Below are 16,572 nucleotides of genomic sequence, written 5' to 3'. Positions count from 1 at the left end.
TCTTTTTCTCAGGCTTTTCTCCTTTTCCTATCCCTGCGGTTCTTTTAGACAGGAGCAATTATGTGTCAAAATGTCTGACTGTGAGATACCAACCCCATCCCCACACTTGATGCCCTGTCTTTATGCAGGAGATGGGTTCTAAAAGTTTCCTCTCCTCACTGTAGGGCATTTCATATAGGGTCCCTCTTTGAGTCCTGAGAGTCTCTCACTGCACGGATCTCCAGTACATTCTGGAGGGTCCTCCCAACCCCTTACCTCCTGAGATTGCCTGTTTCCATTTTTTCTGCTGGCCCTCAGGGTTTCAGTCCATTTCCCCCACCTAATACCATATCATGTTCCCCTTCCCTCACCCAAGTGCCTTTTCCTTCCCAAGTCCCTCCGCTTCTCCTGCCTTGTGGTTAATTTCTTCTCCTTGCCAACTGGGACTGAGGTGTCCTCACTTGTGCCCTTCAGCTTGTTGACCTTTTTGAGTTCTATGGACTGTATCTTGGGTATTCTGTACTTTTTTGTTTAATATACATTTATTAGTGAGAACATACAATGCATGTACATTTGGGTCTGAGTTACCTCACTCAGGATGATATTTTCTAGTTCCATCCATTTGCCTGCAAAACTCAGGATGTCCTCATTCTTAATAGATGACTAGTATTCCAATAAACCACATTTTTTATATCCATTCTTCTGTAGTGGGACATTGGGTTGTTTCCAGCTTCTGGTTATCATAAATAAGACTGCTAGGAACATAGTGGAACATGCACCCATGTGGCATGGTAGAGCATTTTCTGAGTATATCCTCAGAATATTATAGCTGTGTCTTTAGGTAGGTCTATTTCTAATTTTCTGAGGAACCTCCAAATTGATTTCAAGAGTGGTTGCACCAATTTGCAATCCCACCAGCAATAGAGGAGTTTTCCTCTTTCTCCACATCCTTGCCAACAAGTGTTATCACTTGAGGTTTTGATCTTAGCCATTCTGATTGGTGTAAGGTAGAATCTCTATGTCGTTTTGGTTTGCATTTCTGTGATCACTAGGACTTTGAACATTCTCTTTTGTGAATTCTGAGTTTGGTTCTATATCCCATATTTGATTGGGTTGTGTGGGTTTTTTTGTGTGGGTTGGTTAGCTTCATGAGTTCTTTATATATTTTGAATATTAGTCCTCTATTGGATACGGGGTTACTGAATATTTTTTCCCAATGTGTAGGTTGCCTATTTGTCTTATTGACTATGCCTTTTGCCTTAGAGAGGCTTTCTAGTTTTATGAGGTCCCATTTATCAATTCTTGATCTTAGAGTGTGAGCCATTGGAGTTCTGTTTAGGAAATATCCCCCTGTGGCAATGAGTTCAAGGCTCTTTTCCACTTTCTTTTCTATTAGATTGAGTGTATCTGGTTTTAAGTTGAGATCCTTGATCCACTTGTACTTGAGCTCTGAGCAAGGTGACAAATATGGTTCTATATGTATACAGAGCTAATTAGACCAGCAATATTTACTGAAGATGCTTTTCTTCCCCACTGTATATTTTTGGCTTCTACGTCAAAGATCAAGTTTACGTAAGTGTGTGGTTTTATTTCTGAGTCTTCAATTCTATTTCATTAATCAACTTGTCTGTCTCTGTACCAATTCATGCAGTTTTTCACTATTCCTGTGCAGTAAAGCTTGAGGTCAGGGATGGAGATTTTCCCAGCTGTTCTTTTATTGTTAAGAACTGTTTTTGTTATTTTTAGATTCGAGTTTACAGAAGTGTGTGGTTTTATTTTTGAGTCAATTCTATTTCATTAATCAAATTCCAGATGAATTTGAGCATTCCTTTTCCCATGTCTTTGAAGAATTGTGTTGAGATTTTGATGGGGATTGCATTGAATCTTTAGAATGCCTTTGGTAGGAGGACCATTTTTACTATGTTAATTCTGCTATTCCATGAGCATGGGAGGTCTCGCCATTTTTTGAGATCTTAAATTTCTTTCTCGAGAGACTTGAAGTTATTGTCATATATAGATCTTTCACTTGTTTGGTTATTGTTACCCCAAGATATTTTATATTATTCGTGGTTTTTGTGAAGGGAATTGTTTCCCTAAATTGTTTCTCAGCCTGTTTATCATTTGTATAAATGAAGGTTACTGATTTATTTGAGTTAATTACATATCCGGCCACATTGCTGAAGTTGTTTATAAACTGGAGAAGTTCTCTGATAGAATTTTTGGGGTCGCTTATGTATACTATCATATCATCTGCAAATAGTGATACCTTTAATTCTTCTTTACCAATTTATATCCCCTTGATCTCTTTTTGTTGTCTTATTGTTCTAGCTAGCACTTCGAGTACTATATTGAATAGATATGGGGATAGTGGGCATCCTTGTCTTGTCCCCAATTTCAGTGGTACTGCATCAATTATCTTGCCATTTAATTTGACATTGGCTGTTGGTTTGCAGTAAATTTCTTTTATCTTGTTTAGTTATGGGCCTTAAATTCCTGATCTTTCCAATACTTTTAACATGAAGGGGTGTTTTATTTTTCAATGCTGTGTCTGCATCTTAGGAGACAATCATGTGATTTTTTTTCAGTTTGTTTATATAGTGGATTATGCTAATGGATTTCATTGAAACTATATATACCAATTTATGTATATTACAGGTAATTTTAGATATGTAGTTGATATTGTGATTCGTGATGACTTTTTTATATGACCTTACTACTTTTTACCATCTTCCTTCTTTTGTCTATATTCATCTTTTTCTCTATTACCAAATTTTAGTCCAACTTTCTTTTTTCCCCTTACAGGTCACTTGGACACTGATATGAAAATGAATATTTCTGACTATAATGCCTGCTCTTTGGACTCTATCTTTTGTTGGGTTTCCAGGTTCAATTTTAATATGAAAGTTTTTACTTCATTTCATTACATTTTATTTTTCATGTCAGGCTATTATCTCTTAGAAACCTGATCTTTTTAATGAGGTACAGAAAGGACGTGGATCAAGAGGAGAGGTGAGATGTAGAGAAAATGAAAGAAATAGATGGATGGGAAACCTTAATGAGAATAAATTGTATGATAAAAGAATTTATTTTCAATAAAAATTGTTTTATATTTCATTAAAGTAGAAAAACTGTGAAAACTTAGATTATATGGACATATATGCCTATATATATATATATATATATATATATATATATATATATCATAATGCCAAGAATTAAGTAATAGATTTTTAATACAATCATTTAAAAACCTCAAATGCATATATATGTATATGTATATATGCTCCAATCATTCAATTTAAGAAACAAAAGTGATCTTCCTATGGGGTTGCAAGCCCTGTCAGTTCCCTTAGTCCTTTCTCTGACTCTTCCATTGGGGTCGACATGCTCAGTCCAGTGTTTGGCTGTGAGCATCCACATCTGTATTGGTCTGGCGCGGGCAGAGCCTACAAGAGAAAGCTTTACCAGGCTCCTGTCAACAAGCACTTTTTGACATCTGCAATAGTGTCTAGGTTTTGTGTCTGTGTGTGGGATAGATCTCTAGGTGTGGCAGTCTCTGGATGGCTTTTCCTTCAGTCTCTGCTCCACACTTTGTCTCTCTATTTCTTCCCTTGAGTATTTTGTTCCCTCTTCTAAGAAGGACTGAAGCATCCACACTTTGGTCTTCACTAACTGGATCACCTCAGAGCTGCCAGGGACTAAACCACCAACCAAAGAGTACACATGGAAGAACTCATAGCTTCTGCTGCATATGTAGCAGCGGATGACCTTGTCAGACATCAATGGGAGGAGAGGCGCTTCATCCTGGGAAGGCTTGATGCTCCAGTGTTAAGTAATGCCATGGCAGGGAGGAATGAGTGGGTGAGTTGGTTGGGGAGCATACTCATAGACTCAGGGAGAGGAAGATGAGATAAAAGGTTTCTGGAGGGGAAATCAGGAAATAGGATACCATTTTAAATGTAAATAAATAAAATATCTGAAATAGGAAAACAAAGGAACAAAAGGGATGTATTTCAAAGTTATTTTAGTGTCAGTAGTCATTGAAATGTAAATTTTACTTTACAGTGTTATGAAAACTACACAAATTTCCACTGAGCATTTTTGTGTGTTTGTTTTAGAAGATTTTCACAAAGTCATAGTATATAGAATGAGGTAGCAATCAGTATAATGTTAATTAAACAGAGAGCTGCTATTTTTTTTAAAGAATTTAAACAAGTGACTCATCTGCTTTTTCATCTTTGTTCTAAATGAACATTAAATCCTTAATAGGCCTTTGTGTATCCTGAGGAGGCTGTGATATTGTGTTCAAGTACATCATCAGGAGCTGGAAAAGCAAAGCAGCACACATTTCAGATTGTCTCTGACCTGGATCATGAGTTCACTTCGTGCTTTACTGTGTTAACTGTGCCCATCACTTGGCCTTGTTAGTGGTTGAATGGTAACAAATGATCTTCAGGCAACTTCTATCATCATGCTTTATCCTCTGCCTTAAGAAAGGCATATTCTCTCATATGCATTGCCTCATCATGGATATTTAGAGTCACTATTAAAGTTATTAAAATAAAAATCTACTCATTGTCCCTGAGTACCTCTAGTGAAATCAGCATTCCTACATCACAAACCAAATCCTAGAATCATTTTCTACTTTAGGACTTTATCTGAGTATCACTATAGACATCAATGCCTGAGAACTTGATAAAAACACAAAACCACATTACTGGGTTCAAAAAGACAGATTAGGAATACCTTACATAAAATGAATCATCAAGAGATTCACACACATATTAAATTCTGAGAAATCACGTCTCAAATCAATTTCTACTCAACTATCACCAACTATTACTATCTTTATATAGAAACAAACACAGAGGGAATAATTTTGCAATCACCATGGTTACTACTCTAATTCTTCATTATCTTTCCACTGATTTACTCCATTTCATCTTTGTTCTCTTTGCACTGGCCCATACTTCTCACAGCAGCCAAAATGTTCTTTGAGAATTATCTACTAGATTTGTCAGTTCCTGGTCTTATCATTGCATTTGAAGCTCTTTAGCCTGCTGTGCAATGTTCTGTATTATCTATTGCTATCTGCCTGTCTGCCTTTATTGCCTGCCATTCCAATCTCATTTACTATTCTTCAGCTTCAGTAGCTTGTTCTGGTAACACAGCCATGTGGTATTCTGTGATCAAGTGCTCTGTCTCCTAGATCTGGGTATCATGCCAAAAATGTTTCTCAAAAGATATCTAACCCTTCACTATCCATAGTAGGACTGAGTCTCGTATTCCTAAGGCATATCCAAGATTCTGCCATTCAAATTTGCCATAAATGACAAACTCCATCATTACTTTTTATCATGAACTGCAATAGTGGAGTCAATCTTATCTGTATGGCCCACACTTTCAAGCTGCCATCCTCACTACATGAACCTGCCATAAAGAGCACTTTTTTGCTCAGCTTGCCCAAAATCTAGCAGCCTTCATGTCTCTTATCATAGAATCTGAATCAGGTCCCAATGGGTAGAATATATTGTCTCCAGAACCAGGAACATCTTGTCAGATTCTTCATTCTCTGTGAAAAAAAGATGTAATATTTCTTCTGCCGCAATATTTCTTTTGTTTAAAGAGAATATCCTTGAAAATTTTATATCACCGGGCCTTAAAAATCTTTTCTAAGTGACAGGTTCCCAAAAGTCTGCAGCAATTACCTTTCAAATTCTGAAAACCATACTACCAGAATCTTTGTGTACATAGGCATACATTATTCTTCCTGTCCAATCTGAGTGATACCACCACCAACATACAGCAGTTTGACAGGCTGCAATTGGCCATATTAGTCACCTTTTATGGGAACTCTATCATACAGAGGAAAGTGAGTTCCTAGCAACTGTGGGGGGGCACTACATTTATTACCATATTTCATATGAATTTGTATGGCCTGATTAACTTATGAGGATAGAGGAATATTATCATTAGGTCATTGACCAACATGTCAAGTACCTGAGGCATTTTTAACCTACTTGGCAATAAAGGCATATAAGCACAGTGCTCCTGCTTGATACAATCTCTAGTGATTCTCAAAGATCTCTTCAGTGTCATTTAAAACACGATTGAAGAATTAAACTGAGATAGGATGAGACTACTCCATTTATGTACTTCATGTTATTAACATTATCAAAAATCTTTTCTGCCAAGATGTAATAATTTTTTTTTCATTTTTGTAGCTACAACTCGGGAAAGTATGAGAAAGGCAGCCCCAGTGGCTTCAGGCTATCCTTCCTCATAAAAATTCTTCCTTCATGATACAGGTGCTATATTGACTTTCTCTAACTCCAAAAGCTCATTTGTCGTTTTGCTGTTTAGTTCTTAGGAATGTAATTTGCCATGGGCTGCACCTAATATTAACTTACTTAGCACCGTCACCCTATTTCCATTACGTATGAAAGAGCTTCGCTCAGTTCTGATTTTTTCAACTAATTAATAATTTATTTACAATCCATCCATTGTCCCTAGTCTCTACTACTTTCTAGATTATCTCCCTATCTCCCATCTTCTGCAGCTGTATATTTTTGTTCATTCTGTTGACCCTCAGGGCCTCCCAACCCTCTTATCAGACTCTGTTCCCCTTTTCCCTTACTCCTCTCCTCTCCTGCCCAAATTCTTCCTTCCCTCTGCTTCTCATGATTGCTTTATTCCCCCTACTAAATGGGATTGGAACATCGTCATTGGGCCTATCTTCTTCTTAAAGACCTTTATTTCTGTGGGTTAAGTCCTAGGAATTTTGTATTGTTTAGCTAATATTCACTTATTAGTAAGTGCATAAGGACATCCACTGCTGTGCACTTGCAGTGGTATTTGTTCATAATCTTCCTTGATGGTAGTCATCTGGTACTCTGTGATCAGAGTCGTTTGGTTTTTCTAGTCTTATATTGCATATTCATTTCAGAACGCACACATCCTTGGGATTTCCCATCCCCTCCTCTACCATCTGTTAGGACAATATGGGCAAGCTACTTTAATTCTTCTGGGTATTTTGGGCCTCTCTAGACCTAAGTATGCTTCATCATTTGGGAGTCCTTAAATCTCATGGCCCTTAAAATTCTGTTAGTCCACTTCCATATAGTTTAGTGTAGGAAAGGGTATTTTAACTGATAGATTTAGAGGTTTCAGCTCATATTCACTCCCCCTCATCATATTTTAGACTATAGTACCAAGGTCAACCATGACACGACACAGTATCAAGGTAGTCTGCTAACTTCACAGATGTTGAAAACAAAGAGGGGACACATGTATAACTTACAATGTCTCCTTTCAAGGACAGCCTTCACATTAACATACATCATTGAGCTCTGAATCCTAAAGTTTCCTCCAGTATAGGGTATTAATAAAACCTTCTACCTATGGGCCTTTAGACCTTTGAAGTAGCTATACCATAGCCATCCTAACAATATATGAATATTTATGTACACAGACCTAGATTCTTGTCTCAAAGGTAAATTTTTCATGTAGTCAATGACGGGACAGATTTTGAGGTGTATGGTTGCACCAGGTTATTTCTCATGATTTCCTCTGTCAAAAAATAAGTTATTCTGGAATTAATCTCTCATTTCACTTAGTATCCAGAATAGGATACTAAATGGGATGAAGAGTATAAAAGCATAAAGGGATAAAAGTACAAACGATAGTTTCAAGTAATGGGTGAAAAAATATTCTTGCAAATTTCAGGAATGTAGGAGAACCAAAAGAGTCCAAATGCTTGGAGGTGAACTTACAGAAGTCTAATATTGCATGCTATGTTTCAAGCTTTCCTCAATAGTCTCTTAACATCATCTTTGAAAAGGCATGTGAACTTAAACTTCAAAGTTCCCGGCTTTTTTCCAGTTATGAATGTCAGCTACAGGACACAAGGAACTTTTCATAAGATCTCACACATAACTTTCCAACCTTTCATTTTCCCTATGTGGATTGTCAGCACAACTTTGTAACTACTCCACCTGGGGATCTATCCCATTGATAGACACCAAACCAAGACACTTTGGCAGATGCCAAGAAGTGCCTGTTGACAGGAGCCTGATATAGCTGTCTCCTAAGAGGCTCTGACAAAGCCTAACAAATACAGAGGCAGATGCTTGCAGCCAGCCATTGGACTGAGCACAGAGTTCCCAATGAGAAGTTAGAAAAGGGACTGAAGAAGCTGAAGGGGTTTGCAACTCCATAGGACAAACAACAATATCAACCAACCAGCTACCCCAGAATTCCTAGGGACAAAACCACCAACCAAAGAGTACACATGGAGGAACCCATGGCTCCAACCACATGTGTAGCAGAGGATGGCTTTGTCAGACATCAATGCGAGGAGATGCCCTTGATTCTGTGAAGACTCGATGCTCCAGTGTAGGGGAATGTCAGGATGGGAATGCAGGAATGAGTGCGTGGGTGGGGGAGCACCCTCATAATAGCAGGGGGAGGGAGGATGGTATAGGGGCTTTCTGGAGGGAAAACTGGGAAAGGGGATAACATTTGAAATGTAAATAAATAAAATATCCAAGAATAAACAAAAGAAAACAAAGATTTAAAATATCAAAAAAAAAGCACAATGCAGTTTTGTTACACAAGAAATAAGGGAAAAAAAGATACTTGAATAAATGGAGTCACAGGACACACATTCTGGAAAAAGGAATGGTCCAGCCAATGTGAAATTGGGGCTGAGACTGGAGTGGAAAGAATGGTGCAGAAATGAAAGAGTTGACCCTGAAGTCCTAGGCTATGGCTATGGGTACAAATCCACAGTAGGCTCTCATGGGGTTTCTGTTGAACAGAATCTCATAACCACCTGTTATCTAAGGTATTCACTTTAAACCAACACTTATCTTCAGGTCTGCATGAAAAATTAAGTAGATTAAGACATTCTCCCATTGCACAGTCTCTCTCACATGCCCAACAGACGATGTATAATGATATATTCTATGCAAAACTGGTGAATATTGAATCATGATTCACTCTTTATGTGTTGACAAGTGAATACAAACCAGTAACAACTTACTGAGTGATAACAATATTCTGATTTCTAAATACATTCTTACAGTTTATCTTTTAGCAATTTCTTTTTATCTTAGAATGTGTGCATTTGACTATATCATAAATGTTTATTGTGTGTTCATGTTGTTTAGAGATTCAGAATTTCTGGCACCTTTGATCTCAATTTTTGTTAGCAATATTTATTTTGCATCTTAATGTTTCTTTTTGGCCATTGTTGATAACCTATAGTTCTTATTAGCTTTATCTCAAGAATAAAACTTTAGCTTTCAAAATGACTTTATTATGTCACTCTTCATTTTCCTTAACTTTGTTCCTATGCCTGTCATGATCCTGACTTTGCTAGCTTTCTTTCTTTTCATTGTATTTCATAAATTAGAAATTAGAAAAAGATCATTAACTTGGAGACATCTGTTCTAAAATGATCATTTAAAGTAATAAATTTACCAGCAGCTACTGATTTGAAATTTATTTTTAAGTATTTGTAGATGATTCATTGAAACTTTTCTCTGTCATTTCAGCTGTTTTACAACAGTTTTTACCATCTTCTATTTAATTATCATTATTTATCATTAAACACCTGATCTAAAAAGTGTTTCTTTGTGATCAAAGAACATATTCATCCCAGTAATTCTGGAAGTTTTGCACTATGCCCGAATTCATGATGACTATCTCAATATTTTATGTGTGTTACAGAATATCTACTCTCTAATTTTCAGAAGTAGATTGACTGATAACACCTGAAGTTTCTTCATTAGACTTTCAATTAACTTCACACTTAAACTCTTCCTCTGTAGCATGTGTATGAAAAAGTGTGTATATTTTATTTGGAGGTATAAGTCTTAAGATCATTATGTTAATACATAAAATAAAGAGCTTCTAGTATTAAATATTCAGATAAATTTTTTATTCAAAATTGTTCTATCACTAATATTAATGCATAATTTTGTTAATCTTGTTTCAATTTTATATTATAATAGATTATTTTCATATACCCTATATGCCAATAATTGTTTCCCCTCCCTCTAGTTATCTCAGTTCTTCCTCACCTTCATCCACGACCTTTCTGCCTCTCATTTTAACATTGATTCTACCCAACATAATTCTTGCTATACAATCTCTCTTTTGACTAACAATTTCCTGCTGTTATTATTTAGAACTGCTTTTTTAATAGAACTTTAGGTTTGTCTTCTATAGAGGAGAAGGCTAGACTTCTAAAATCTAGTCTACACTGTGTGTTTGAATAACACACCAATATGTTTTCTCATCAGGATTACAGAGAGGATGGTGAAGTCTGGGTATGGTTTAGATCTGTCTCTTTTGCATCCATTTTTATTTATCGCTCAACATACTTAGTTTACACTATTTTTGCATCTTCCTGTCGTAATTTTGTTTCATTGATCTATTAACTCCCTTTAGACAGTTTTCGTGTCAGGCCGTGGTTAGTAGCTATTATCAAGTTGATAGTACCTAGAATCACAATCATGTGGGAGACAGGGGAGGGGTCATTGCCTGCTCACTGTTGGTGGCATTCTATGGCAAGGACTCTAGAATGCACAAGAGGAAGAGGGAAATGAGCAGCAATGGATCCCATGCTGTTCACTCTTTTATGACTGTGGATGAGATGAGAACAGCTTCTTCAATCTTAGTTTCTTGATCTTTGAGTCAAAGTAAACCCTATCTTCCTTAAGTTGTTTTGGTCATGGGTTTTATGAGACCACCAGTAAAAATAACTAACATAGGTATTGGTGCCAAGAAGTTCAACATTGAGTATCATAAACCTGATGAAATGTTTTATAGGCCTTTGGAACTGTTTTGGAATAATGAAGAGGTTCGGACATTTGGCTTCAAAATACCTAACATGTCTCTGATTTTAGTGGAATTGTTGTAAGTTTCTCTCCACTTAATTTTATGTTGGCAATTGGAATGATGTATATTGCATATATTATGTTCAGGCTGAACGATCTCTCCAAGACCTTTCTTTATTAATTAATGAATGTATTTATTTATCTACTTCCAAAGTGCTAAACCCTCCTAGTCACCTGCTCATTGATGCTTTCCCCCATCTTCTCCTCTTCACCTCTGAGAGGGCAAGGCCCCCTGGGTATCCCCCAACCTTGGGAGTGTCTCTTCTGTCTCTCCATACACCTTGCTCCTATTCCTATCCATATCTTCTATCCCCTACTCTACCACTGACTTCCATCCCTCCCTCTGGAGGACTTTTTTGTTCTTCCTTTTATGTGTAATTCAACATCTTTGGTGGGCCTTCCTTCTTTTAAATTTCTTTGGCTTATCATGTGTACTTTGTGCTTTAGGACTAGTTTGCACTTCTTAGTAAGTACATATCACACATGGCTTTTGGGGTCTGGGTTACTCAGGATGATATCTTCTAATTTCATTCTTTTGTCAGCAAATTTTATCATGACTTTATTTTTAATAGTTGCATAATATTTGATTGTGTGAATGAACCACATTTTCTTTATCCACTCTTTGATTATGGACATCTAGGTTGTTTCTAGTGTTTTACTACTATGCAAAAAGCTGATATGCATATTGTGAAGCATGTGTCCTTGGGGTATGGTGGAACATCTTTTGGGTATGTGCTTTAGAGCGGTACAGCTGGGTCTTTAGGTAGAACATTTTCCAATTTTCTGAGGAACCACCAGTTGATCTCCAGAGTGGTTGTACAAGTTTGGATCCTTACCAGCAATAGAGGAGTGCCCCCCTTTCTCTACATCCTCTCCAGCATGTGCTATTGCTTGAGTTGGTCTTAGCCAATCTGATTAGTGTAAGGTAGAATTTCAGGATTGCTTTTATTTGCATTTCCTTGATGACTAAAGATGTTGAGAATTTCTTTTTTTTTTATTAACTTGAGTATTTCTTATATACATTTCGAGTGTTATTCCCTTTCCCGGTTTCCGGGCAAACATCCCCTTCCCCCCTCCCCTTCTTTATGGGTGTTCCCCTCCCCATCCTCCACCCCTTGCTGCCCTCCCCCCAACAATCTAGTTCACTGGGGGTTCAGTCTTAGCAGGACCCAGGGCTTCCCCTTCCACTTGTGCTCTTATTAGGATATTCATTGCTACCTATGAGGTCAGAGTCCAGGGTCAGTCCATGTATAGTCTTTAGGTAGTGGCTTAGTTCCTGGAAGCTCTGGTTGCTTGGCATTGTTGTACATATGGGGTCTCGAGCCCCTTCAAGCTCTTCCAGTTCTTTCTCTGATTCATTCAAAGGGGGTCCTATTCTCAATTTAGTGGTTTGCTGCTGGCATACGCCTCTGTGTTTGCTGTATTCTGGCTGTGTCTCTCGGGAGAGATCTACATCCGGCTCCTGTCGGCCTGCACTTCTTTGCTTCATCCATTTTGTCTAATTGGATGGCTGTATATGCATGGGCCACATGTGGGGCAGGCTCTGAATGGGTGTTCCTTCTGTGAATGTTTTAATCTTTGCCTCTCTATTCCCTGCCAAGGGTATTCTTGTTCCCCTTTTAAAGAAGGAGTGAAGCATTCACATTTTGATCATCCGTCTTGAGTTTCATTTTGTTCTAGGCAACTAGGGTAATTCAAGCATTTGGGCTAATAGCCACTTATCAGTGAGTGCATACCATGTGTGTCTTTCTGTGATTGGGTTAGCTCACTCAGGATGATATTTTCCAGTTCCGACCATTTGCCTACGAATTTCATAGGTCATTGTTTTTGATAGCTGAGTAATATTCCATTCTGTAGTGTACCACATTTTCTGTATCCATTCCTCTGTTGAAGGGCATCTGGGTTCTTTCCAGCTTCTGGCTATTATAAATAAGGCTGCAATTAACATAGTGGAGCACGTGTCTTTTTATATGTTGGGGCATCTTTTGGGTATATGCCCAAGACAGGTATAGCTGGACCTCAGGCAGTTCATGTCCAATTTTCTGAGGAACCTCCAGACTGATTTCCAGAATGGTTGTACCAGTCTGCAATCCCACCAACAATGGAGGAGTTCCTCTTTCATCCTTGCCAGCATCTGCTGTCACCTGAGTTTTTGATTCTTAGCTATTTCACTGGTGTGAGGTGAAATCTCAGGGTTGTTTTTGATTTGCATTTCGATGACTAAAGATGTTGAACATTTTTAGGTGTTTCAGCCATTCGCATTCCTCAGCTGTGAATTTTTTGTTTAACTCTGAACCCCATTTTTAATAGGGTTATTTTTTTCTTCCTCCTGGTCTAACTTCTTGAGTTTTTTTATATTTTGGATATAAGGCTCTATCTGTTGTAGGATTGGTAAAGATCTTTTCCCAATCTGTTGGTTGCCATTTTGTCCCAACCACAGTGTCCTTTTGCCTTACAGAAGTTTTGCAATTTTATGAGATCCCACTTGTCGATTCTTGATCTTAGAGCATAAGCCATTGGTGTTTTGTTCAGGAAATTTTTTCCAGTGCCCATGTGTTCCAGATGCTTCCCTAGTTTTTCTTCTATTAGTTTGAGTGTATCTGGTTTGATGTGGAGGTCCTTGATCCACTTGGACTTAAGCTTTTTACAGGGTGATAAGCATGGATCGATCTGCATTCTTCTACATGTTGACCTCCAGTTGAACCAGCACCATTTGCTGAAAATGCTATCTTTTTTCCATTTGATGGTTTTGGCTCCTTTGTCAAAAATTAAGTGCCCATAGGTGTGTGGGTTCATTTCTGGGTCTTCAATTCTGTTCCACTGGTCTATCTGTCTGTCTCTGTACCAATACCATGCAGTTTTTATCACTATTTCTCTGTAATACTGCTTGAGTTTAGGGATAGTGATTCCCCCTGAAGTCCTAGATACTTGGGGCTTTCAAAGATTGAATGACCAACCAAGGAACATACTGGGTTAGACCTAGGTCTCTGTACACATATGTAGCAAATGTGCAGCTTGGTCTTCATGTGGTTCCCTAAAAACTAGAACAGGAGCTATCATAAAAGTTGTTTCCTCTATGTGGGATATATTCATCTGGCTGGGTTACTTGTTTGACCTCAGAGGGAGAGGATGTGTCTAGCCTTACAAAAACATGAAGTGCCTGGAATAGGAGGTACCAAGGGGGGTCTCACATGCTCAGAGGAGAAGGGGAGGCAGGTTGGGGTAAGGATTTTGTGAGTGGGTCATCAAAGGGCAACAGTGACAAAGGGTAAAGTGAATAAGTAAAACATTAATAATAATAATAAATTTTAAAAAATGAAATAATACCCTAGTGAAGTAATCTAGACCCCTAAAGGAATGCTTAGTATGTGCTTATTTAAAGTGGATATGAGCCATAAAGTACACCATATCCAGGCTAAATTCCATAGACCAAAAGAAGATAAAGAAGAAGGGAGGCCCAAGCCAAGATACTTGAATCTCACTTAGAATGGATAACAACATAATCATAGAGCACTGAGGGAGGGAGGAAACTGTGTGGGAGAGGGGTATGGAGGAGAAAAAGGAGTAGGTTCAGGTTCAGGTGTGGGGAGTGGTAGAAGAGAGGGTCAGAGGGCCAGAAGAATGAATGGGTGTCTTTAGCTGGTTGGGGTTGGGGGTTGGGGAGCATCTCTAGGAAATGCCAGAGACCTGGGGTCAGAAAGACTCCCAGAATCTTTGGAGGCGAGTTTAATTGAGAACTATAGCCGTGAGGATATTAGATTTGAAGAGCTGCCCTCATATACCCAGGCAGGTCCACCAATGGATGGATAAAACACTAACAAAGCCACAAAACATTCAACCCAAAATTTGTCCTGGCTACAGGAGAAGCAGAGATAAAGATGGAGCAGACACTGAAAAAAATGGGCCAATAAGCAGTCCTACTTGAAAGACCCATCCCACCAGCAAGCTCTAATCCATTCTATCAAAAGCAATCTCCAAATTTAATGCAATTTCTATCAATTATGTCTTTATACAAATCTAGCATATACATTTTGTGTTTGATGTTTTCAAAATTCATGCATATGTCACTTTATCTGATGGATAATTAAATATTTTGTATTGTTTTAAAAAAGATTTTTGATATTAATTTGAATATACTTTATGGTGTAATTTGCTCACAATCTTCACTGTAAAGGGCTAGATGTTTATAGCTGTAATGTAACATGTTTCAATGTTCATTTGACAAAGGACAAAGATGATAATCAATATTAATTGTCAAATTGACCGAATCTAGATGGAACTCTACCATATCTATGAGTAATCATGTTATAACTATAATTGAGGAAGTTAGACACATACACTCGTGTGTTCCCCATCCTGGGCTAGCAACTTAACAATGTTCTAGTGGAGAGGAGGAACTGAATAGCACCGTGACTCTCATGCTTTCCTTCTCTACTGTGGATATGATGTGAGCAGCAGCTTCAGTTTTTGCCTCATTGGCTGTTCTGCATTTTGAGGTCTGAGTCAGAACAAGTTTTGTCATCCTTAGGTTGTCTTTGTCAGGATATTCTGCAACAGAGACGGAGAAATAAAATAAGATAATGTCTGATGGTGCTGGGTACAATTTTATGTTTGGGACGTTTGTTTTATTTCACTTTGTTTTCAACATAATCAAATCCTGCATAAGAACAATGATTTCTCAGAAGTCTATCAATAAATATTGAACTCTGCATTTGGAAATGTGTTCTTGTGTTTCTTTGTTTCTGTAACAGGGATTTGTTTACTCCAGGCTTCCCTTGAACTTGCTATACTGCTAAAGATGACTTTGAAGTTCACACCCCCATCTCTACTTACCTAGTGCTGAGATTATAGGCACGTACCACCATGACTGGTTTATTGTTTGTGGTATCCTGGGGATATTCCCAGGGACATTTTGTACATGAGACAATGTGTTTAACAATAAGCTACATGATTACCTTCTCTCAACAATATAATCACTATTTATGGAAACATACATGACCTTAGGAGCATATCAGTTAACTTTTCGTTTGTTTTATGTAACTGTCAAAGCCAAGGTTTCATGTGTGAGAAGGAGACTCCTCTACCACTGAGATCCTTTGCTGACCCATCTCTGACTGCGTCAATTACTTGTTCAAATATCATTTCCCTGTGTTTTCATACCATCTTTCATTGTTCATACATTTGTATTTTCCTGTATAGTTTAAACTGTTTCCATGAGCCAGTGTGTTTATATCTCCAAATTTTCCTATAATTTTTCCATCTCCACTATGATTAAGATGAGTATAGTAGATTCCCTATTTTCTTCCTTATATGTCTGAATTATTACCTAATTCTATATCAATTTATCTATGAAGCAGATTGTTTTAAACTTCTAGAGGCCTCTCCCTCTCAAAGAGGACTAGAATAACATAATCACTCTTATTTCAACATATACTCCGTGCCTCCTCTCTAGTCTCCTAATTGTGTCACTAATCTTGTAAATGACCTTATGGTGATCCCACATCTCATGGAATGTTTCTTTCCTTGTATTTTTTATTGGATATTGTCTTTATTTACATTTCAAATGTTATCCCCTTTCCTGATTTCACCTCTGGAAACTCCTTATCCAATCCTCCCTCCCTCTTCTTATATGAGGGTACTCCCCCACCATCCAACCCACGCCCTCCTGCCTCCCTGCCCTGGCATTCCC

Source organism: Rattus rattus, chromosome 3 (genome assembly GCF_011064425.1).
Source record: "Rattus rattus isolate New Zealand chromosome 3, Rrattus_CSIRO_v1, whole genome shotgun sequence".
Lineage (NCBI taxonomy): Eukaryota > Metazoa > Chordata > Mammalia > Rodentia > Muridae > Rattus > Rattus rattus.
The sequence above is the reverse complement of the archived record's forward strand: the minus strand, read 5'-3'. Positions refer to the sequence as shown.